Consider the following 25,316-nt stretch of genomic DNA (forward strand, 5'->3'; position numbering starts at 1 on the left):
AAACAAATGTTACTATATACATACAATGGAATATTATTCACCAATTAGAAAGGAATAACATGAATGAACCTTGGAAACATTATGCTAAGTGAATAAGTCATAGGACAGATATTATGATTCCACTTACATGAATTATCTAGACTAGGCATGCCTAGAGTTATCTAGAATTATCTAGACTTGCCTAGTCTACTTAGACTGAAAGTAGATTCTAAATTATCAGAGACTGAGGAAGAGGGAGGAACAGGGATTTATGGCTCAACGGTTATAGGGTTTCTGTTTGGGGTGATGGAAAAGATTTGGAAGGTGACTCTGATGATGGTTGTACAATAGTGTGAATGTAACTAATGCCACTGAATTATAATCTTAAAAATGGTTAAAATGGCATATTTTATGCTATATATATTTTAACCACAATAAAAAATAAATTAAAAAGGTTTATATCATGTCTTTAGTGACCTGGATTGTCCAAGGGTAGATTTCAAATCGGGGAATCAAATCTAAAAGAGACTGTATATCACCTGATCTAACCCTCATGGAAATGCCAGTGCCAACCTGCATCTCTACGTCCTTCCTGACTAGTGAAGAGGCAACTCCAGATGCCACCAGACGCCGGGAGCAGACTTTCTCCCAAGACATCTCCACTGACCTTTCATGAATGAGGAATAGCCTGTGTGCAAAAAACAGAAATAAATGGAAAGGAAGCTGAAGAATCCGAGAACCGACTCTACCACTTTCCAGCTGCATGACTGTGGACAAATTATTCAACTTTTCGAGTAAGTTCCCCCGCTTCCTCTCATTATAAAATGAAGACAGCATCTGTCTTAAATACTGCTGTAAGTGGGGCGCCTGGGTGGCGCAGTCGGTTAAGCGTCCGACTTCAGCCAGGTCACGATCTCGCGGTCCGTGAGTTCGAGCCCCGCGTCAGGCTCTGGGCTGATGGCTCGGAGCCTGGAGCCTGTTTCCGATTCTGTGTCTCCCTCTCTCTCTGCCCCTCCCCCGTTCATGCTCTGTCTCTCTTGGTCCCAAAAATAAATAAAAAACGTTGAAAAAAAAAATTTTTAAAAATAAAAAAATAAATACTGCTGTAAGAAAGGGTGCCTGGGCGGCTCAGTTGGTTAAGTATCTGACTCCAGCTTAGGTCGGAATCTCACGGTTTGTGAGTCTGAGCACCTCATCAGGCTCTCCACTGTCAGTGCAGAGCCCGCTTCAGATCCTCTGTCCGCCCCACCCCCCACCTGTTCTCTCTCTCTCTCTCTCAAAACAAATAAATAAACGTAAAAAATATTTTTTTTTAATAAATGCTGCTTTAAAAACTGGCAAAAGCATACCTACAAGAAGTTGGGTGTTCAATCCATGGTGGCCATTGCCATTGGGATGCTAGGTCTACCTACCATCCTCGGGCCAACCAAAGCCATGTCCTCATGGCTTGGGTCTGGAAAGCTCTAGGACTTACCAGAACTGAAACAAAACACAGCCACCAGCACCACAAGGAGGCTTCAGAGAAGGAGCTGTTTTTATGCAGTTCAACTACTCTTAGAAAGACTGGCTTATTGTTCCTAGAATGAACCCAGCTACTCTACGTTAGGAAGGACACTGCTACACAATTCATTCTCTCTATACAGCAGGCCTCTGTTAACATGTCTGAGCAACCCTTCATAACAGAGTCTGCCTCTACCCACAGGAAAGACACACTGCGGAGAAACCGAGCAAAAAATTAGCTGGAAGGTAGTCCCGAGGCAGCTCTCAAACTCTGGTGGCTTCAGAATCACTTGGGAAATCTGTGTAAAAAGCAGCTAACTCGCCCCCACCACCAGACATTCTGATTACTAAATATTTCAGGCAGGGCCCTTGAGCGTGCGCGCGCACACACACACACACACACACAATGCTTAAAGGTAGGCCACAAAAGTGGAATAAGATTACATTCTGATGTTGACAAATAGACTATTCTGTCCCACAAAGCAAAGGCTGCATTTTCCTCCACATCGATCTGGAAATGCAATAGCTGTAGCCACACAGGACAGGAGTGAAAACTAAGCAAGTAAGACAGAGCACCTGCATGTAATGTCCAATACAAATTGCATACAGTTGGTTCATATAAAAGCCCATCATTATTCCTTGCTCTTTTTTAAAATAAATGAAAAATAAAAATAATGTACGATTCCACGTCTCTCACTGTAACAACAACAAAAAAAAACATTTAAAATATATTGCCAGAAGTTGGTAAAATTTCTGTGAAAGTGATACATTCTTAGGGTGCTGGGAAAATTATTAACTGGTACAACTTTGTGGTCAGCAATCAGGCAGTATGTATCAAAAGTCACCCAATAATCTCACTTCTTTGAATTTATCCTAAGGAAACAACACCAAAGAAGCAAACTATGTGCAAAAACACAGTCACCATTACAGTATATGTAATTTAAAGAAAGGGGGTGAGCCTGGCTGGCTCAGTTAGAAGAGCACGCAACTCTTGATCTCAGGGCCATGAGTTCAAGCCCCAAGCTGGGTGTAGAGATTACTCAAATAAATAAATAAACTCTAAAATATATATATATATATATACATATGTATACATATATATATTTATATATATATATTATATATATATTTTTTATATTTTTATATATATTTTATATGTTTTATATATATATTATATATTTTTATATATATTTTTATATATATATATGTATATATATGTATACATATGTATACATATGTATATATATACACACACACATACACCTACTTGTCAAGAATCCCAGTTTACCAAAATTCGCCATGTCAACTCATATATGACAAAGCTATTAAAAATTTAAATGATGCATAATATGTCATTACACAGAAAGTATTCACAAAACATGCAAAACCTAACATTACTTACTGAAAAGTACAAACATACAGACAGGGTGATACATTAAGCAATGATACCTTGTGTTAGGATGGTTTGATGTGGCTTTTCCCCTCTGGTCCCTCAAGTTTCTGTGCTATCGCTATATTATTATAATAAGACTATAAATAAATTTAACTGATTCCGCTTGGAAAGTTAATAGGGTAACACTTACAGAGACAGGTGCAAAGTGGATTCGGCTATCCTGAAGAAACATAAACTCACCCAAATGTGCCAGAGTAAAAGACAGCTACAAGGCCAGTTCTGGGTGTTTTTCACAAAACAATCAACCTTCCCAGATACATGTTAACTATTAAACCTTGAATTTACATTTTTTTAAAAGCAAGTATAAACACACTAAAACTCAGGAGGGAACCTGGTTTGGCAGCTTATTGACATGGCAAAAAGATCAGAGGATTTCATGAACCATAACTTCAGTAAGTCAACAAAATTATGTAGCTAAGAGGCAGCTGACAAGAAAAGAACACTTAAGTTTGGAAACAGAAGGTCCTGCTCTCATCCCAGCTCTATCTCGGACTGGGATTTAACCTGCAGGTCTTAGTTTCTCATTTGTAAATTGAGAAGATAGCAACATTATCTTCCCCGTCTACCTAACAGGATTCTGAAGGGAGCAAAGAAGATTATGAATGCAAAAGTGATTTAAAAATCGAGGGGTTTTTCCCTTAAATCTGGCTATTATTTATTATTATGAAGACACTCACATACACGTAGCTACCAAAACAGGCAACACTGTTTAGAAGGATACATTTCACACTGATAAGTGAATACGCCTCCTAGGGGGCCTGAGGTCTGGGGCCAAGCCTTTCCCTTATCTGCATTGTTTGTATCTGTCAGGAGCATCTACTCATCTATTACTTGGGGGGATTTTTCTAATTTGTAAGAGCAAACGCAATCACTGACAAAATTAACATAAAGCGCAAGGTTTTCATTAGGGTTTTGTTTTAAAGACTCACCAGGGGACTGTTAGAACTGTGTCTACCCAGGCCTCGTAGGCTTAACTGACCAAAAATCTCTGGGTAGATGGGGAATAAATAAGGTCAGACCATTTGTATTTTAACAAGCTCCTCAAATGACTCTGGTGACTTGATTAGTGCTATGTATGCTACCTTGTCATTAATATTATCAACTCCTACCACAAATACATAGTGGGAATACCATGTATATAGCCACTTACTATATGCCAATCACTATTCTCAGCACTTGACATATCTCATTTAATCCTTACAACCCTGTAAGTAGATATTACTTTTTTTTTTTAATTTTTTTTTTAACGTTTATTTATTTTTGGGACAGAGAGAGACAGAGCATGAACAGGGGAGGGGCAGAGAGAGAGGGAGACACAGAATCAGAAGCAGGCTCCAGGCTCTGAGCTGTCAGCACAGAGCCCGACGCGGGGCTCGAACTCACGGACCGCGAGATCGTGACCTGAGCTGAAGTCGGACACTTAACCGACTGAGCCACCCAGGCGCCCCAGTAGATATTACTTTTAACACTGCCTTCCCTTCCCCTCACATTTGTTTTATAGGTGAATTCATTAAAACATGAAGAGATGATTTAACAGGCCCACGGCCCAAAGTCATAGGGCTAGCAAGTGGCACAGTCAGAATGTACAACAAAGTCTGAACCCTTGATACAGCTCCTAACCTAAGACAACAGCTGTATGCTCTGGTCAGGTCACAGCAAGTTGTTTCATTTCAGACACTGCATTTAAAGGACACTAATGGGGGTGCCCGGGTGGCTCAGTCAGTTAGGCGATGGACTCTTGATTTCAGCTCAGGTCATGATCTGGAGGTTTGTGAGATGGAACCCCGCCCTGGGCTCTGCGCTGACAGGGCAGAAATGCTTGGGATTCTCTCTCTTTCTCTTTCCTTCTCTGTCTTGTCCCTCCCCGCTCACTTCTCACACTCACACTCTCTCTCAAAATAAATAAATAAACTTTAGAAAGAAAGAAAGAACACTAACAAAACAGAATTGCCTAAAGAAAGATGGGGAAATCTGATTAAACCATGAGGGGACGGGGCACCTGGCTGGCTCAGTCTGTAGAGCATGAGACTCTTGATCTAGGGCTTGTGAGTTCCAGACCCATACTGGGTGTAGAGATACTTTAAAAAAATAAAACCTTGAAAGAAAAAAAAAAATAAAAACAACACAGGAGGGGACAAAGGATCTAGGGCAGGGTTATTTATTTACTTACTTACAGCCTAAGTGGCATCAATGTGTAACATTTTGTCTGTCTTCCTTATTAGACTGTGAGCGTTTGAAATGTGGGGACCACGCAGTCTTTTCAACTGTACCCCGTGGTACCGAGCTAAAGAAAGGGTTTAATAAATTAATTCACCAATAAATCTAGAGAAGGCTTGATGACTGTCCTAGGAAATGAAAAGCTATTACGTGTATTACATGGAGAAGAAACAGACTTAATACATGTTGCTTCAGGGTTATGCCCAAGAAAAACAGGCAACAGGGAAGGGGCAGATTCTGGAACGGTCTCAACTAGCTTTCTAGCAACCAAGACCTGTCCAGGAACAGAAAAGCAGATTTGCAGGGTAAGACTGAGGACCAGAATACAGTAGACAAAAGGTAGGAGAATGGTCAATGGAGCCTCTAAGAACTCTGCCCAAACTCAAATTCTACTATTCTAAGTTATCTTTCATATTTCATACATTAACCATGACTAGCTACACAAGTCCCTAGTTACACAAGTCCTGGTAGTTAAGTACAGAGGATACCACAGTGTTCTACAAACTTCCAGGGCCCTCAAGGATCTAGAGGAGACTAAAAGCAGAGGTGTGAATCTTCCAAAGAGGAAGGTAGTGGATAAAACAGGAATCAGCAAGGAGTGAGGAGATTTCCAGGCAGGAAACAAGAGGGAAGTCAACACAGGCATTATGAAAGAAAGGCCGTCATCTGAGCCACAACTTTAGGGACCCATGGGGGGAGGTGGATTGGGGCTGCCACAACAATCTGGGGAAGAAAAGCATTCAGTATGGCAGTAATGGTCTGAGCACAGAGTAGGCAGGAAAGCCCTGGGGCAATGAAGACCTACCAGAAATAGTAAACTCCGGAGCTTAAAAAGAAAAGGTCTTTAGAGGTCATTTAGTCAAACACACACACATTTTATGGATGTTGCCCTGATCGCACTGGGTTAAGAAAAATTCATTTACAGGGTGCCTGGGTGGCTCAGTTGGTTGAGCATCCGACTTCGACTCAGGTCATGATCTCACAGCTTGTGGGATCCAGCCCCACATCGGGCTCTGTGCTGACAGCCCACAGCCTGAAGCCTGCTTTGGATTCTTTGTCTCTCTCTCTCTCTCTCTCTCTCTCTCTGCCCCTTCCCTGCTCATGCTCTGTCTCACTTTGCCTCTCAAAAATAATAAATAAACATTACAAAAAAAAAAAGGTTCATTTACTTTCTTCTATTACATTTTACAAACCAAAAACTCTATCATCAATGACTTGTTCTTTGCTTAGTTTTGTGTTGGGTTTTTTTTTTTTTTTTTTTTAAGACTAATAGATCCTTCTCTTATTTTTTAGGAAATCTTTTAGATTATTCTGTTTTTCTTGCAGTTGTTAAAACTTCCAGTTTTAATAACTCAGCTCTAATATTTACAATCCCTTAAATGGTCATAATATTTGCTAATAGTACTAAATTAAAAGTATACTCTAAGAACTATGATTTTATAAAGAGGATTGTTAAGAAGAAACGGAGTCTCAAAGATAAATTTAAGTCTCAGATCCAAGAAACTATCTCTCACTCAACTTATAAATTGTGAGACTGAGCCACTCAAGAAAATAGAGTTAACAGACTACTGAAGCAAAAAAATCTAAATCCAAACCAATGAACGAAACCTAACACATATGAACAATAAACTTAACGTTCTTCTGGCCAATCATTTCTCAACATCCCTGTCAAACTATTTTAAGGATCTGAAATCTTGCTCTATAAAAAGTAAGTTCCCATCATCCGAACTACACTTAAGAGATTCTATCACAGTGGTTACTGAAGCATAAACACCAAGCTTCAGATTTTTGCTTCCCATTAGCACAAAAAATGCTTGCCTCTTTTACATAAGATTGAGTCTGTGGCCAAAATCCTGACTTACAAGGAGATCCAGGTTTTCAGTTCCAACACTAATTTAAGGTGTAAGGTTAGCAAAGGCCTTTTCTCTATTTACCACTTAGATTGTAACATGGAGATACAATATTTGACACCTCCACCACCAACTGCCACTTCAAAGGATTTCTGACTTTGGTTACTTTAGTCGAGAAGATATAAAGCTAGGGTTGAAAGCTCTTCGGTAAAAATTAAAACTTAAAATTCAGAAACAGTGCTGCACGTTAGCTGATAAACTATAAATTACAGAAACAGATTTTTTAAAAAAAAGTGCAACTGCATGATTTTACAAAAATGAGTAAGTCAGCGGCTCACAAAAATTTAAATCTTTCTTAGCAAATGGAGAAGATACACAATATTCAGTAACTCTGGGACATTGTGGTTTTGTTTTTATCTATAAGGTCTCTGCATCAATGTTACTATTCTCCCAACTCCCTTTGAGTAAAAGGAGCCCACTGTCCAGGATCACTCTTACCAAGAGTTCAGTAAATGTCACAAATAATAATAGAAATAAAAGCAACAATCTCTAAAGCTAGAATTTATACCGGACTGTGGCACCAGAATAGGGGACAAGGCACATGGCAGCCTGCAACTATTTCTCCCTTCTGACTCTTCTGCATCACTGCCTCCCAAAGGAATAGAGAATCCGAATCTCTCACTGCCACATCTACAAATTAAAGTATCACGATTAAAGAGCTCGCAGGTTCTACGAACGGTCACTATTTAATCATCGAACCCCGCAACAGAGAAATTCATCCAGATGCAACAAAACATGCTTCAAGGATCTACCTAGTTTTTTTTTTTTTAATCTTAGAAATAAACACAACTATTTTAATAACATTATGTAATAAGTTAGACCCTGGAAAACCCCATATTCATCTGAGCGGCTCGAAAAATGGAAAGCAAAATTCGATTAGCTCCATTGTACCCAACCAGGCTAACGTGCACTCCTCTTCGTCAGAGCGGCTCTGCCAATACCAAAGAACAACAAAGGCAAGTTGAGGAGGCTGCACAAGGCTTAACTCAGCACTTGTCCGCTTTCCCAGCTTCGGAAAGAAGCTCTCTGCGGGCCTCAGGGACCAAGGGACCCTCTGCATCCCGCCCGGTCCCCGGCTCGGCTCGGCGCCGCTCGCTCAGCTTTTGTCTAGCCCGGCTGGGAGCCCCGGCCGCCCGCCTCCCCGGCACCCCTTCCCTCTGGATCTTTCTCCACACCCATCACTCGCCGATGACTAGTTGTTATGGGTTTCTCTCCCTCGCCCCCTCCCCTCGCAATCCCGGGCTCTTTTCAAACGCGACTGGCTGTTCGCTGGCTTCTCCCACCGGGCCGGTAAGACTCGGGTCAGGAAGGGGGCCCGGGGTGGGGTCTGGGAGAGGAAAAGAGAGAGGGGCACACAAAGCCAGGCTGACCCCACAGTCGCCCCCTCCTCCCTCTGCAAAGCAGCCTGGGATCAGCGACCTACCGGTGGGATAAACAACCCACCCTCCCATCCCGCTCCCCGCCCGGCTCCCACCTAAGGGCCGCCCCCTCCCCCCAAAGTGCACCCAAGAGCCGATGACAGCGCTGGACATCGCCCTCACCCAGACCCGGCGTCTGCTACCGCAAGGCGAAGGGGCAAGGGCCTCGGAGGGCTGGATCTAAATCTCCTCTCCCCAACCGGGTACTTACAGCCGTATTATTCGCTACTGTTGCCGCTGCGGACCAGACAGCCGCCGCCTTCTCCTCCACCCCAATGAGGTTAAGCGCTTGGTGCGGGGATTAAAAAAAAAAAAAAAAAATAGAAGCCGAGAGCGCCTGCGCAGTGCAGTCTCCCTTTTACCGCCACCGACCCGGCTGGACCATAGAGAATGTAAACCGAGACCAGAGAGGCGGCTGCTCTCTATGGTAACGCCCCGCGCAGGCGCCAGCCGGCCTGTACTGGGCTTCTGGAGCTGCAAGTCCCAGGAGCTTTTGCCTCCTCCGAGAACGTCAGTTGACCCCGATAGGGACCCGTAGAATAAAGGTTCTTTAAGGGAAGGACGGCGAAGGTGCTGCGAAATTGCGGCGAAACTCAGGCTAGGCCAGGAGGGTCGGATGCAGTGGCCACGGCGACAAGGCACCACAAAGCAGGGAGTGTAGTGAATAGAGCTGAGGGGGGAGTCGCGAAAGCCTGGATAAAAGTCATCTGGCCGGGACTTCCTGCGGTCGGGGTCTAATACCTGAAGGAAACGAGCTTTCACTTCTGGGTTACGCGCGTCCCGCCCGACCGTCGGGCGACTCAGATGAAGGAAATTGGGCCCTGTGACTTTCCGTACCCGGGCTTGCGTTGGTTCCCCCTTCCCTTTTCGACAGGGCGCGGACACTTGAGCCGGAAGCACAACTTTTTAACGGTTCTCTGGCGTTCTTGAAGCGAAATCGGCCCGGTTGAGGCCTCGGAGACTCGAGACGGCCAGCCACAACCCCTTTTTTACGTGAGCGCCTGAACAAATAACGCTGCCTCTGACCTCCCTCTCGCGTGACTTTCGGCTGACACGTGAGAAGGTGTTTCGGAGGGTACAAAGCTGTGCAAATAATAGGGCTGCCATTAAGGATCCTGCAGGACCCAGTTTTGCGGCGTCGAACCCCTATGTTCGCAGGTAATTTGACACTGAGAGCTTGTGTGTGAAATTAACACACTGCCTCAACGAGATCACCCCGTGGGAGTGGGAGTTGACTTTCCTCCCCTCTCGATGTCCAGTGCGTTGAGTTTTCACCGGGAGCTCTTGAATGCCGAGCTCCGCGGTGGTGGAGTGTTCTGTGTTAGAAGACGGGTGCGGGAGAACGGTGAGGTAACGCCCCTGATGCTCAGGGCTTAAATGTTAAGGGTCGGCGAGACTAAGCGGAAACAAAGGCACGTGTTCGCTCCTGTGTGCAGTGCGGGAAAGAAGGACCGTGGTCTGAAGGTGTAAGTAAGGATACCTGGAGGATGTGACTCCTGGTTGCATCTAGAAGAACTAGCATCTTTGGGGGCAAAAGCACCGCCCAAATGGATGGGTGTTGATGAAAGCATTCCGGAGAGGAAACTCCTTGGAGCGAAGGCTGAAAAGGGAGTGTTTTTACTGGGAGTACAATGAAGGCAGCAGTCTAACTGAAAGGCGGTAGTGGGGGATACAGGGGAAGACTGGAAAGTAAGGTTTGAAAAATAGGATTGGGGGGGGGGGGGGCGTCTGGGTGGCTCAGTGGGTTAAACGTCCGACTTTGGCTCAGGTCATGATCTCACAGTTCCTGGGTTGGAGCCCCGCATCGGGCTCCGTGCTGACAGCTCAGAGCCTGGAGCCTGTTTCGGATTCTGTGTCTCCCTCTCTCTCTGCCCCTCCCCCGTTCATGCTCTGTCTCTCTCTGTCTCAAAAATAAATAAACATTAAAAAAAAATTAAAAAAAAAAAAGAAAAATAGGATGGGGAATTTTTTTTAACTTTTAATTATGGGAAGGTACACATAACAAAATTTACCGTTTTAACCACTCTTAAACTGCGCAGATCAATGACGTACCATCGCATTGCTGTGCAACCATCTCCAGAACTCCTTTCATCTTATAAAACTGGAATTCTGTACCTTTTAAACAGCTCCTCAATCCCCACTCCCCCAAGTCCTGGCAACCACCAGTCTACCATATGTCTCTGAACTTGACCCCTCAAATACCTCATATAAGTGGAATCATACAGTATTTGTCTCTTTGTGACTGGCTTATTTCACTCAGCATAAATGTCAAGGCGCTTCCATGTTGTAACATGTGTCAGAATTTCCTTCCTTTTTAAGGCCGAATTCTCTTCCATTGTGTGTATATACCAGGATGGTTACGTGGGTTACCAACATCTTTTGATTATGGCGAAGAATGCTGCTGTGAACGTGGGTGTGCAAATATCTCTGAGACCCTGCTTTCAGTAAGATGGGGAAGACTTAGAAACTAAGTAGAGAAAGCCATCAAAAAGAACTGTTTTAGAAAGTGACCCTGGCGGTAGAAGCTCAATACATACCCTATTTATGCAGAGCATTTACGGAGATCTCCCAGGCATTGTCCTACTTTATGTAAAGTACTGGTATGCCATTGAATCCATCAAAATAAACATGACCTGCTTGTTAGTCACCACATTTGCCAGTGAGAAAATCAAGGCTCTGGGTTACAAATGGGCTGTGGAGAGACTCACCAACCACACATACACACAAATGATTAGGAAACAAAATTCCCATGGGAGCTGGGCACCCTTGGGCACTGACTACTCACTGATTTGGACATGGGAATGAAAGAAAACAATTCAGTTGTTAAGAAGAAAGAACAGGGGACATCAAGAACTATCACTCAAATTACTGGTATGTGTAAGGGCTTAACACAGCAAAACTGCATCATCCAAGGTCCCTAAAAGAACTCAGAGGTTTGATTCCAGGTATGTTCGTGGCCTTTAAAAAAAAAAAAAAATCCCAGGTAAGTATATCTTTGCATGTACTGGAGAAATTAATAAGACCTATCATGTCTACTCAACATTTCATCTTTCATTTTACATTCTCAAAAATCCTATGGATCATTCAAAGCAATGATCTATTTGGCAGCTGAGGAAATTAATGGCCAGAAAGGAAAAATGATTTGCCCTATGCCACCTGGCTGCTTAGTACCAAGGCTGCAACTAAAATGTGAACGTTTCTGCTTTGATCACCCTTGCAGAGATAGATAGCATAGTCTTGAGTGAGTGGATAGTGTTTCTATTCAATCAGTCTCATCTTCCTCAGAGATACATACGCAAACTTAAGAAGCTAGCGCCAGTTAAACAATGAAGCAGAGAATATAAGTGCATTTTAAGTAGCATTCATACACTCAAAAATACTGGGTACCAACTATGTGCCAAACACTTAGCAAAGCAGGGGGAAAGAATCCCTGTACTTAGATAGAAAATAAAGTAGTAAGTAAAATATAAACTATGTCAGGTACGGTAAGTATTATGGGGGGAAAATGAAGCAGTAAAGGAGAAATAATGAGTGCTAAGGAAGGGAAAGAGATTTCTTTTTAAATAGGCCTGGGGGGGGGGGGCGGGGAGAGGCACTGAGAAACCAACTCTAAGCACTGATCTGAAGGAGGAAGGGAGCAAGAAATGTCCTTTATCTGGGAGAATATTCCAGGTAGTAAGAATGGCAAGTGCAGAAATTCTGAGCCTCCAGAAAGATGTCTACTACATTCTAAGAGCAGAAAGGAGGTCAGAGCAAAAGAAGCAGAGTGTGGGAGGGGAAAAGTAGGAAATGAGGTCAGAGGTGACAGGATGCCAAGTTGTGTAGGGATTTACAGGGTATTGTAAGAATTTGGGCTTCTACTGAGAGGGAAAACCATCGAAAGATTTTGAGAAGTAAAATGACTAATATTTTTAAAGATCACTTTAGCTTCAATTTTGAGAATATTCTGTTGGGGAGTAAGGGAGTTTTGAGAATAGATTATAGGGAAGCGAGAGGGACAATTTAGAAGGCCATTGCAATTCTGCAAATGAGAGACAATGGTGGCTTGGGAAAAGTGCAAGCAGTAGATTGATGAGGTGTCTGGGTATAATCAGACAGGATGGCACCCAGGATTTGAGTTGATTGATACACGGTATAAGCAAAAGGAATTAGGGGGCTCCAAGATTTTTGGACTGAGCAATTTAAAGAATAGAGTTGTCATTTACTGAAATGGCAAAGCCTGGGATGGGCAGGTTGGGAATTGAAAGCGCTACGAAATTCAGGATGGGAGACGTTAAGTTTGAAATGCTTATTACCATATGAAAATATCAAGGCAGATATTTGAGTCTGGAGTTGAGAAGAAAAGTCTAGGCTGGATTTGGGAGACACTGGCATGTAGAGAGTTTTAAAAGCCATGAGATCATCTGGACAAAAAGCGTAGACAAAAATTTGTAAGAGTTATCTAAAGACTGAGCCCTGAAGCATTCCATTCTAGCATTTAGGGATTGAGACAGTAATGAAACTAGCAAAGGAGATAGAAAGGGCAGCCACTGAAGTAAGGGGAAACCAAGAAAGTAAACTGGGAAGAGCAACCAAGTCAATTGCTAATGGGCTAGAATTGACTGTTGGCCACAATATTGGAGTGGTGAGGATGGAAGCCTGATTGGAACGGGTTCAAAAAAGAATGGTGGGAACAGAACTGGAAAGAAGGGGGAGAGATCATTTGGAGGAGGAGTTTGATTGTAAGGGTAGGGAAGCAGAAAAGGGGAGTGATACTTTTAAGGGACAGGTGGGCCAAAAGAACTTATTATTTCATCCAAAATATTTTAGTATTCCTAAAAGATAAGATTCTTTTTAATTTTTTTTAAATGTTTATTTTAAGAAGAGCGCATGAGCAGGAGAGGGACAGAGAGAGGAGAGATTCCCAAGCAGCCTTTGCACTCAGTGCACAGCCAAATGTGGGGCCTGACCTCACCAACCTTGAGAGCATGACCTGAGGTGAAATCAAGAGTTGGGACACTCCAGGGACGCCTGGGTGCCTCAGTTGGTTAAGCAGTGAACTTCTGCTCAGATTGTGATCTTGCAGCTGGTAGGTTCAAGCCCCATGTCGGGCTCTGTGCTGACAGTTCAGAGCCTGGAATCGGCTTTGGATTCTGTCTCCCTCTCTGCCCTTCCCCCACTCGTTGTCTCTCTCTCTCTCTCTCTCTCTCTCTCTCTCTCTCTCTCTCTCTGTCAAAAATAAATAAACATTAAAAAAAATAAAAAGAGTTGGACACAACCGACTGAGCCACCCAGGTGCCCCAGGATTCTTTTTTAAATATAACCTCTCCGTTGTTAGTACAGAGCCTGCTTCAGATTCTCTGTCCCCACCCCACCCCCTGCCCCTCGCAGGCTTGTGCTCTCTCTCTCTCTCAAAAATAAACATTAAATTTTTTTTAAATATAACCTCAATACCACCATCACACCTAAAAATTTAATAATTCCTAGTCTCATGATCTACCTGGTCAATCTTCAGATTTCCCGAATTGCCTCATAATTTTTTTTGCTATAAGGTTTATTGAGATATAATTCATATACTATATAATTCATCCACTTAAAGTATATAATTCTAGGGCACCCTGGGTGGCTCAGTCGGTTAAGCATCCAACTTCAGCTCAGGTCAATCTCACAGTTCATGGGTTCCAGTCCCATATCAGGCTCTGTGCTGACAGCTCAAAGCCTGGAGCCTGCTTCAGTTTCTGTGTCTCCCTCTCTCTCTGCCCCTCCCTCACTTGCATTCTGCCTCAAAAATAAACTAAAAAATTTTTTACATGTAGCTTTCCAGTTGTCCCGCCATCATTTGTTGAAAAACCTATTCTTTCTCCATTGCCCTGCCTGGGCACCCTTGTCCAAAACCAATGGACTATAAATATATGGGTTTATTTTTGGACTCTAAATCTATTTTCCATCAATGTATATGTCTATTTTTATGCCAGTACACACTGTTTCAATTACTATAGCGTTGTAGTTTATGAAATTGGGCAATGTGAGTCCTCCAATTTTGTTTTTCTTTTCCAGTTGTTTTGGCTATTTAGAACTCTTTGAAATTCCATATGAATTTTCCAATCAGTTTGTCCATTTCTGCAAAAAAAAAAAAAAATTTGGTTGTGATTTTGGCAGGAATTTACTGAATCTGTAACAACAATCAATTTGAAGATTGTTGCCATCTTAATAATATGAAGTCTTTTGGTTCAAGACCATAGAATGCCTTTCCATTCATTTAGATCTTTAATTGCTTTCAACAATGTTTTGTAGTTTTCCTAGTATAAGTTTTACATTTCGTTTATTAAAACTATTCCTGTATATTTTCTTTTTGATATAATTGTAAATGGAATTATCCATTTCATTTTCAGATTATTCATTGCAAGTGTATAGAAATACAATTAATTTTTGTATATTGATCTTGTATCTTGCAACCTTGCCAAACTCATTGATTATTAGTGAATTCCTGAGCATTTTCTGTATACAAAATCATGTCATCTGCAAATACAGATTGTTTTTCCTTCTTCCTTTCCAGTCTGCATCCCTTTTATTTCATTTTCTTGACTGATTTTTTTCCAGCTAGAACCTCTAATACAATGTTGAAAAGAAGTGGTGAGAGTGGACATCCTTGTCCCTGATCTTGGGAAAGCATTCAGTTTTTTACCATTAAACATGATGTTAGCTGTGCGTTTTTCATATATGGTCCTTTTTTTTTTCCTTTTTTTTTTTTTAAGTGTATTTGTTTTTGAGAGAGAGAGAGCATGTGCAAGGCAGAGGAGAGGCAGAGAGAGGGAGATAAATCTTTGCTATGCTGTCAGCAAAGAGCCTGATGTGGGGCTTGAACTCATGAACCACAAGATCATGACCTGAGCCAAAGTCAGATGCTTAGCTGACTGAGCCACAGAGGCACCCCAACATCCATTCTTTCTTAAACGTCTTGTAGAATTCACCAGTGAAGCCATCTGGGCCTTGGATTTTCTTTGTGGGTAGTTTTGTTTTATTTTGCTTTGTTCTTTTCTTACTAATCTCTTGTTATAGATCTGTTCAGGTTTTCTGTTTCTTTTTTTTGTAAGATAATTTATTGTCAAATTGGGTTCCATACAACACCCAGTGCTCATCCCAACAAGTGCCCTCCTCAATGCCTATCACCCACTTTCCCCTCTCCCCCACCCCCCCCATCCACCCTCAGTTTGTTCTCAGTATATGTGCTGCCGAAGCGAGTGCTCTGTTTGTTCTCAGTATCCAAGAGTGTCTTATGGTTTGCCTCCCTCCCTCTCTGTAACTTTTTTTTTCCCTTCCCCTCCCCCATGGTCTTCTGTTAAGTTTCTCCAGATCCACATATGAGTGAAAACATACGGTATCTGTCTTTCTCTGACTTATTTCCCTTAGCATAATACCCTCCAATTCCATCCACGTTGCTGCAATTGGCCAGATTTCATTCTTTCTTATTGCCAAGTAGTTTTCCATTGTATATATAAACCACATCTTTATCCATTCGTCAGTTGGTGGACATTTAGGCTCTTTGCATAATTTGGCTATTGTTGAAAGCGCTGCTGTAAACATTGGGGTACACGTGCCCGTATGCATCAGCACTCCTGTATCCCTTGAATAAATTCCTAGCAGTGCTATTGCCGGGTCGTAGGGTAGTTCTGTTTTTAATATCTTGGGGAACCTCCGCACTATTTTCCATAGCAGCTGCACCAGTTTGCATTCCCACCAACAGGGCAAGAGCGTTCCTTTCTGTTTCTTCTTGAGTCAGTTTCAGTACTTTGTGTCTGTCTATGAATGAATCCACTTCATTTAAGTTGTCTTATTTGTTGGCATTCAATTGTTCAGACTGTTAGAATCTTTTTTTATTTCTGTAAGTTTGGTATTAATGTACCTGTCTTATAATTATTTATTATATCAGGATCCAAATACCAATACATGTCATTTAAGTTATTTCTCTCTTAGGTCTCTTTAGATCCCCCCCACCCCATCTCATTTTTCCTTGATACTTATTAATTGCAGAAACCTAGTTGTTTACCTTACGTATTTCCCACATTCTAGATTTTCCTGATTGTGTTCCTGGGAGTCTCTAACATGCTCTTCTACCCCCTAGATGCTTGATAGTGCTGTATGCCTTATTCTGATTCAAGTTTGAGTTTTTTTGGCAGAACTCCCTCATGCATCCATCAGAAGGCACCTAATTTCTCATTGTCTCTCTTTGTGAAGTTGGCAGTAATTAATGACCGTTGCCTAAGTTCCTTGTTACAACTGAATAGTTCAACTGAAGTCAGAGTAAGTGGATACCCATCAATCCAGAGTATATGGGATCCTAGGTAAACATCTTTAGTAAATTATGTTTCCCCTTTGGCCTCAGTGTTCTTATCTATAGAATGGGGGAGCGCCTGGGTGGCTCAGTCAGTCAAACCAAAACTGATTCTTGATTTCAGCTCAGATCATGATCCCAGGGGTGTGGGATCAAGCCCTGTGTCAAGCTCTGTGCTGAGCGTGGAGCCTGCTTAAGATCCTTTCTCCCTCTCTCCCTCTGCCCCTCCGCCGCTTGCTCTTTCTAAAAAATTTTCAAAAATAATTTTTTTTAAGAGAGAGAATGGGGATATAAACTATAAGGGACCTCTAAGGTATCTTGCTATTCTAATACACTCTGACTAAACGCTTAAGTAGTGAACTTAATCCCTAGCAGATACAATTTCGGTGGGTTAAAAAGGATCCGGTAACATTGTATTATTCTTCCCATCAAACCACTTCCCATCAAAGCCTAAGTTTATCAATCATTAAATCCAATCATCTATATAACAAAGTCAGGTAAAATCATTGTGAGAGTAGGGAGACTGTCAGAAGCCTTGGTTCCTGGATTCTAGGTCGGGCTGTGCCTGCTCTCAGCGGGTCACATTCTCCCTTAGTGTCCTATCCACAAAATAAAAGATTATGCTAGTGTTCTCTAAAGGTGTACAAGCTTTATGGTGTTATGTCCTTTTTAAAATTTTCCCCCACAGTTTTTGAGGATGATATTTTTATTAATATCTTCAGCCCTGCCCTTTTTTTTTAATGTTTATTTACTTATTTTGAGAGAGAGAACATGTATGCATGAGTAGGGGAGGGACAGAGAGAGAGGGAGAGAGAATCCCAAGCAGGCTCCGTGCTGTCAGCACAGAGCCCAACGTGGGACTCCGTCTCACAAACCAAGAGATCATGACCTGAGCCAAAATCAAGAGTCAGGCGCTTAACCGACTGAGTCACCCAGGCACCCCAGGCCCTCCCTGTTTTTATCTGTTTTATATTCCACTGAGCAACTGATTGACAGGTGCCTGCCCTAGGTATCAATTCGTGTGTGAAGTGCATCTTTGACATAGAAAACTTTTTGGAAGTGAATACATTCAAATATTATTAGCAAGTGGTTGTCTGTGGGTGGTAAAATTGTTGGTCATTTTTAAAATTTATGTCTATATTCTTCATTTTGTTCTGTCAGCATACATTTTTGCAATTTTTCGAAAGTCATTCTTAAAAGATTTGATAGCATGCCCTAATGAACAAATCACCAGACCCTGGGTAAGAAGATTTCTTTCTCTTCCTATGATTCCATTAGGCAGTACCCTCCATTGTAGGTTAGCCTAAATACTTTAGTAATAGGTACTTACATTTAATTGGATGGCTTTACTTAATCTTCTTTGATAATCTCAGTGGAAAAAAAAAGGTTTTTATGCCGACAGAAATTAAAATTCAAGAATAGCAACAATGCATATTGTTATCATCTGCCATCACCCATATGGAATCTGAATTTGCACTTGGGAAACAGACAGTCTCTTGGCTAGAGAAGTCGCGAGTGTTACAGAAATATTTGGGCAAAGGCAGGGTGTGTCTTTTGTATGTAATGAAAACAGGAGATCAGAAACTAGTTTGCTAAACTGTTCATAACCACTCCCTGTCTCAGTATTTGACTTACCTGCTAAGTACCACCCACCTAAAGGAGGCAATACAGGTGTCTGACTTCCCTGTCATGGGTTTCCTCACCTGGCAAGGTCTTATGCTGCTCATATGCCCATCTTTTTTTAAATTAATGTTCACTTATTTATTTTGAGAGAGAGAGTGCAGGAGCGCAGGGGAGGGGCAGAGAAAGAGGAAGAGAGAACTTCAAGTAGACTCCATGCTGTGAGCACAGAACCCCATGCAGGGCCCCATCTCACAAACCCTGAGATATGACCTGAGCTAAAATCTAGAGACGGATGCTTTACCGACTAATCCACCCAGGCTGCCCCCCCCCCTTTTTTTTAAGTAGTCACCACACCCAGTATGGGACCCAACACAGGGCTTGAACTCACGATCCTGAGATCAAGACCTGAGCTAAGACCAGAGTCGGATGCTTAACCAACCCAGGCACCCGAATGCTGCCCATATGCCCATCATTAGACACCATAGTGGCAGTTTCTAGAGAACTGCCCTATGGCCATCGAACTCACTGTGTGACCTAGACAAGTCACTTAGCCTAGTCACAAGCACCAAGGACACTTCATCTTTAATGAAGAGGACAGTCCTAGTTTCCAATATTATCATAGCTAGTGAAATTGACATTAGAAAAACCCACTTGTCAATAACAATGGCAGTATGAAAGCCTGTGTACTTACCATCAGAAGCATGACAAATCCAGGTGGTTCAATGATGGCTCTGATGCAAAACAAATGATTAAATAGCCCTTTAAACATTATCCCATTGTCCAATATGTCATAATCTGGATTTGCTCAGGCTTTTTGGAGACTATTCCTCACACTTCATAAGAACAAAGGGCAAATGCCAAAAAGTAAGTAACCAGACATATTTGTCAGTAAGTTGACAGTTTTGGGATTTCAACTGCCATCAGTGAGATCTCTCAAGCAACATTGGTCCGTGCCAGTTCTCAGATGGACTCCTGTGCCAGTGGCCTAATCAACCCATCCAAATAAGAGCCTTTTACAGACTTTCAAAACCAAGTGAAGTGCCTTTATTTTTACATTATCTAATAGCCTCTCCTTTGCCAGAACTTGACCTGCCCTTGGGTATACATAGCTGAAAAGATACAACTTTTTCAGTCTAAGAAGTCAGTTTAGTAAGGAAAAGAAATTACTAGACTATATAATTACTACAATGATGGAACATAAAAGGGGGCACTTAGCAAGTGTGGATGGGTCAAAGCTAAGGAGGAATGAGGGGAATGTGCTTGAGCTATACCAAACAAAACATTGAAACTCACCATTTTGACACTCAGAATCTCAGAGCTACAATGATGATTTCGACCAGTTCCCACTTGGACAGGGTTTATTTATTCTAATAATTTCAAGCAACTCGGGGTGCCCAGGTGGCCCAGTCGGTTGAACATTCCACTCTTGATTTCAGCTCAGGTCATGATCTCATGGTCCATGGGATTGAGCCCTGCATTGGACTCTGTGCTGGTGGTACAGAGCCTGCTTGGGATTCTCTGTCTCCCCCTCTCTCTGCCCCTCGGCTGCTCCCTCCCTCAAAATAAATAATACTAATTTTGAGCCACTCTAAATCTTTCCATTTTAACAAGGTCGTTTAGAGTTTCACAGATAAAGTTTCCAAAAATGGGCCTGTTTTGACACGTGGACCATCACATACATATACACACTTCTCGGTCATGGCAGCAAAGTGAGAACAGAGTTCATTAGCTAGATCAGAATGTGTCAGTGAAGCCACCCCACTACGTCTGCTTTAACAGAATAACAGCTCCCTGCCTACATTTGTTCATTTGTATTAAGGATTAAATAATTCCAACTATCTCTTGTAAATTGCAGGGTATGCCTGGTTGTCATGCATGGGAATCTTTACTACCCCCAAATTGCACAATTGTGTTTCTTCTCGTTTTGTTTTTGCCACACTGATTATATCATGTAGTACTTGAAATAGAGGTGGAGTCTGTCACTCTGCCAGCTGGCAATTTAAGAGTTAAATGATGTAGGGGCGCCCTAGGTGGCTCAGTTGGTTGGGCGACCGACTCCTGATTTTGGCTCGGGTCATGATCCCAGGGTCGTGGGATTGAGCCCCATGTCAGTGTGGAGCTGAGTGTGCTGAGTGTGGAGCCTGCTTGAGATTCTGTCTCTCTCTCCCTCTGCCCTCTCCCCTGCTCATGTTCTCTCTCTCTCTCTCTCTCTCTCTCTCTCTAAGATAAAAAATAAATAAAATTTAAGTGACGCATTAAGAAATCAGCAAGTTTTTAAATTATAAGATTTGTGTTTGCCATATTTCCTAGCTGGTGTTATTTATTTAGAGTTTTCCTGTTCCTGGATAATTTCATCTTGCCTTCAGATGTTTGCAGTGATTCAAGTCCTTTTTCTCCTTTTCAGATAATCTCCTTCTATTCATGCCATGTGTTCTAGTTTTCCTTATTGCTTCATCTAATTTCTAAGTAAATCATAGCATACACAATACGAGTTGTTCACAGTCACTAAACCAATATCCTCAAATGTATTTTGATTTTCTCAGTTCCCAAAATCTGCCTTCGCGCGTGTGTGATTTAGGTATAGAACTCTTCTACGAACTCCTCTGTCTCATGCACTTGACTGCACTTCTCTGGTCATCTACCACACTGCACTGGCATTCTGAGTCATCTGGGGTTAGGCACCCTCCCTGCTATTAACTGTGTAATATTTAAATTGCACTTACCAGTCTTCTTTTGAATTCAAACACCACGTGAATTAAACTGACGGTAGTTGCTTTCAACCTGTAATTCCTGATTGCCACAGGTAGTTGCCAACTCTTGAAACTAACAGGTTTGACTAGAAGCCGACAGTTCTTAAATCTCACAGAACTTAACATTTTACACTTACATAAATTAAGAAGGCAAGATCATACCTTATCAATCAGGACTCTTTGTTCATCAATAACACAGTATCTCAATTTAAACAAAAAGTATTTGCACCATACCTCAGAGAATAAATTAGATTCCTCTTGGTGCCAAGCAGGGGGAAAGAAGGAAAATTTTACTACAAAGAGATTACCAACCACTTCTAAGGGATTTACCAGACAACTGCTGGTATAAATTACAAAGGTAAGGCTCATCTGTACCTAGATGAGAAGCCAGGACATTTGCCTAATGGCAAGTGGGGTAATCTAACCCTGAACTTTCAACTTGGGCAAATGAAAAATCTAGCATCCCTAAAAGCTGTCCAGAGATTTGAGTTCATCAGTATTTATCCAACCAGCTTGGTGGAAATGATAGAAGAGAAAAATTTTAGAGCCAAGGAATTTTTTGACAAAGCCTCAGAATCTGCCCGAGAATCACAGAAGGTTGGATTGAGAAGGTACCTTACAGATCATTTCATCAACCACCCTTATTTGACTGAGAAAACCGGAGGCCACAGAAAACCGAAGACTCACTTACAGTCTTGCAGTCCTGGTTAGTGGCAGATTCAGAACTAGATCTGGGTGATCCCGACCCCATTTCAGTAGGCTTACAGCTGGCAGACAAGAACATTTGGACCCTCTTCCAGAACGTAGCCTATAGCCAGCTACTGAATACCCCTTTCTCTGAAAATTGGGCAAACAGGCTGAAATATTTTGAAAAGAAAACACTGATTTATAAAGTGGGAAGAAATTCCTGTACAGACTTGCTAACTGGAAGCAAGTCATTGGCTTCCCCAAGACGAAGGAGAGTCTTAGTCATGAGGTTAAAGTTCAAAACTGATTGTGTCTCTAGCCTGAGAGCTGACAACCTTTTTTAGAAGCAGTACACTGAAATTAGAACCGAAGAAAGCAGTTTACAGAAACTTGAATTCAGGGCTATCTCACAACACTGGGAGTTATTTTGTAATTGTTTGCATTTAATGAAGTATCAGACATACAAAAAAGAATAGAAACTGTGATGAATTTCTCGTGTTGCCCCTCCTGACCCCATTTCTACCTCTCCCTCCTGAATTTGGCACTTACATGTTCATACCTGTTCTTGTGTTTTTCCTACATATGAACATATCCATAAGTGATGCTAATCCTAACATCCATAAGTATTATTTTCATATTTTAAGTTTTATATAAATGCTATCATATTGTATATATCTTTCTGCAACTCACCCCCCCCCCCCTTCTCAACACTGTGTTTTTGAGATATATCTTATGGATAAATAGGATAGCTGGAGTATTAGGTTATTTTAACTACTCTATGGTATTCTACTATATGAATGTTTTGACATTTCTCTAATCTCCTATTAATGGACATCTAGTGCGTTTGCAGGATTTTAGTTTTGTTTTATTTGCTGGGTTTTTTTTTTTTAATTTTTTTTTTAACATTTATTTTTGAGACAGAGAGAGACAGAGCATGAACAGGGGAGGGTCAGAGAGAGAGGGAGACACAGAATCTGAAACGGGCTCCAGGCTCTGAGCTGTCAGCACAGAGCCCGTCGTGGGGCTTGAACTCGTGGACCTCGAGATCATGACCCGAGCCGAACTCGGACGCTTTACCTACTGAGCCACCCAGGCGCTTCATGGGTTTTGTTTTTTTTTAACCTTGCTATATAAACATTTTTATAAACCCCTCTATTGATGCTTATATGCAAAAGTTTCTCTAGTGACATTTATGAGGTCTTACCATATGCATGTCTTCAACCTGACATACATGTCTCAAAAATAACCAGCAGAATATGAGCGTGTCCAATACTCGCACTATGTATTTTCAGAGTTTTTAATGTTTTATGAATTTTTAAGAGTCTCAAATGGTATTTCCTTAATGGTGTTAAATTGTTTCCCTGATCCCTCATGGGGCCGAGCATCTTTCCACGTGTTCACTGGTGATTTGGGTCTCCTTTTCTGCCTGAACCACTTTTCAGGCGAGCTTTGTTTTTTTGTTGTTGATTTTTAGAAATTCTTCCATAGTCAGGATATAAATCTTTCATGGTTATATGCGGCCAATTTCTTCTCTCCATCTGGAATTTGATTTTTTACTTTTTTATCATGGTATCTTTTTATGAGCAGGTTTATCAATCCTTTCTTTTTGGTATACACTTACTGTTTTGTTGTTTGTTTTGTTTTGTTTTGTTTTGTTTTGTTTTGTTTTGTTTTGTTTTTAGAGAGAGAGCGCGAGCACAAGCCGGGAAGAGAGGCAGAGAGAGAAAGAGAGAGAATCTCCCCCTCAGTGTGGAGCCTGACGCAGGGCTCAATCCCACGACTCTGGGATCCTGACCTAAGCAGAAATCAAGAGTCGGACATTCAACTGACTGAGCCATCCAGGTGCCCCTATTGTTTGTTCTTCTAAAAACAAATCTGTCCCCATTCTAAGGTCTTAAAGATATTCTCCTTTGGTTCCCTCTAGTTTTTTTTAAGTGTGGGTGGGGTTTTTTGTTTGGTTGGTTGGTTTTACAACCTTCAAGCCTTTTACACACGTAGAATTTACTTTGTGTTTTTTGGATATGTTTTTATTTTTAAGTAAACTCCACACCCAATGTAGGGTTTGAACTCATAACCCTGAGATCAAGCTTCACATGCTCTATCAACTGAGCCGGCCAGGCAACCGCTCACATAGAATTTACTTTTATATCTGGTGTGAGGTAGGAAACTAATTTTATTTTTTCCCAAATTGACAACCGATTGTTTTGAAACCTTTTATCGACAATGCTATCCTTTTCCCAAAGGTGGGTAACGCTACGTTTGATACACATTCTGGATTCTCTTTTTGTTCTGTTAGGTTATTCTTTCATCCCTGTGCCTTAATGCACATCTTAATTACTATACCTTGTTGCTAAGTTACATCGTCTGGAAAATAAACCCCCACCGTCAAGTAAACACAGTGGCAGCTACCAGTATTTGAGCCATCTCTCTGGAACCCTCCCCCCCCCACCAAAGAGGATGCATACTGCAAGAAGGAAAACCCAGAAAGAGGCAGTGGGGTAGTGGGGCCTGCCACTGGGTAGTGAGTGGCAAAGTTGGAACCCTGAACTGGAGATTGATATCCTGTACCAAGAGACCATGCTCTGTGGAGACCTGTGGGGCCCTTCAGAGAACTCACACAGTGCGCACTTCAACGGCACACATAGCAAAACCAGAACAATACAGAGATTAGCACGGCCCCTGCACAAGTATGACACACACATGTCACAGAGCTCACACGTGCGTCCCATGACAGATCCGCACTTTGGATAACTGCCCACAGAAGGCCTTGTGGTCAGTCAGCGTTACTAAGTACAGCAACAGCAACCGACAGAGAATTCCAGTTGCTCCTAGTGAAGTAAAAAGACATTTGTTGTGAAAATTAAGTAGAGAACAATTCCATTTATAATAGCATCAAGAATAAAATACTTAAGGGGAGCCTGGCTGGCTCAGTCTGTTGAGCATCCGGCTTTGGCTCAGGTCATGATCTCGCAGTTGACGAGTTCGAGCCCCGCGTCGGGCTCTGTGCTGACAGCTCAGAGCCTGGACCCTGCTTCGGATTCTGTGTCTCCCTCTCTCTCTGCCCTCCCCCACTCATGCTCTGTCTCTCTCTGTCTCAAAACTAAAGATAAACATTAAATAATAAAATACTTAAGAACTGATTTAACAAAAGAAGTAGAAGATTTGTATACTGAACATTGTTTTGGTATTTTTAAGTTTCTTTTACTTATTTTGAGAGAGAGAAAGAACATGGGAGGGGCAGAGAGAGAGAGGGAGAAAGAATCCCAAGCAGGCTCCACACTGACAGAGGGAACTCCGAATACTGAACGTTGTTGAAAGAAATTAAGGAAAACCTGGGGCCCCTGGGTAGCTGAGTCAGTTAAGTGACTCTTGATTTCAGCTCAAGTCATGATCTCGCTGTTGTGGGATCAAGCCCCACATCGGGTTCTACGCTGACAGCATGGAGCCTGCTTGGGATTCTCTCCCTCT

The 25,316-nt window shown here is 42.0% G+C and overlaps 1 protein-coding gene and 1 non-coding gene across 32 annotated transcripts in view; one reads left to right on the plus strand and one right to left on the minus strand.

The window, feature by feature from the left end:
• CLASP1 (cytoplasmic linker associated protein 1) overlaps positions 1-9,530 on the minus strand; it is a 274,262-nt gene extending 264,732 nt beyond the window's left edge. For 28 of the 31 annotated variants that reach the window (XM_060625391.3, XM_060625380.3, XM_060625390.3 and 25 more), the window contains exon 1: positions 8,689-8,796. The gene's annotated coding sequence lies outside the window, so the exon portion shown is untranslated. Of the gene's footprint in view, positions 1-8,600; positions 8,620-8,688; positions 9,283-9,314 lie in introns of those variants that run through there. The other 3 variants (XM_078451384.2, XM_078451387.2, XM_078451383.2) reach the window with 3 other exon arrangements.
• A 14,938-nt stretch (positions 9,531-24,468) lies between these two features.
• LOC132674045 (U6 spliceosomal RNA) lies at positions 24,469-24,572 on the plus strand. Its single transcript, XR_009608367.1, has one exon. It is a non-coding gene; the product is annotated as a U6 spliceosomal RNA (small nuclear RNA).
• The last annotated feature ends 744 nt before the right edge of the window (positions 24,573-25,316 follow it).

Source organism: Panthera onca, chromosome C1, assembly GCF_046562875.1.
Source record: "Panthera onca isolate mPanOnc1 chromosome C1, mPanOnc1 haplotype 2, whole genome shotgun sequence".
Lineage (NCBI taxonomy): Eukaryota > Metazoa > Chordata > Mammalia > Carnivora > Felidae > Panthera > Panthera onca.